Consider the following 394-nt stretch of genomic DNA (forward strand, 5'->3'; position numbering starts at 1 on the left):
GGTCCGGCTGCCACGCACGGGGCCCGCCCCGGGGGCGGGGTCGCGCCGCCCTCTCCCCCGCCCCCTCCCCGCCGCCCGCCGGGGGGAAGGGTTTTCCCCGCAGACTCGCCCGAACCCCGGCCTCCGGGAGCTGGGGCGGCTCCCGGGTCCTTCCGCCCGCTCGCCCTCACCCCGTTCTTTCCTGGGGCTTCTGTGCCGCAGGAGGCGGGGGATACGGGGGTGTTCAGGGCGTTCAGGGCCATCCACACCCCTGGAGAGACCCCCCCACGCCCCCACCCCCGGCTGCTGGAAGTGCGGAAAATGCATCACCATCCACCAAAAAAGGAAATCCCTGAATCCGCCTTTATGTCTCTGGGCGGCAAACAGAACCGCTGAGCCAAGGAACGTCTCGCTC

Source organism: Hyaena hyaena, unplaced genomic scaffold (genome assembly GCF_003009895.1).
Source record: "Hyaena hyaena isolate Hyena2069 unplaced genomic scaffold, ASM300989v1 scaffold_1785, whole genome shotgun sequence".
Lineage (NCBI taxonomy): Eukaryota > Metazoa > Chordata > Mammalia > Carnivora > Hyaenidae > Hyaena > Hyaena hyaena.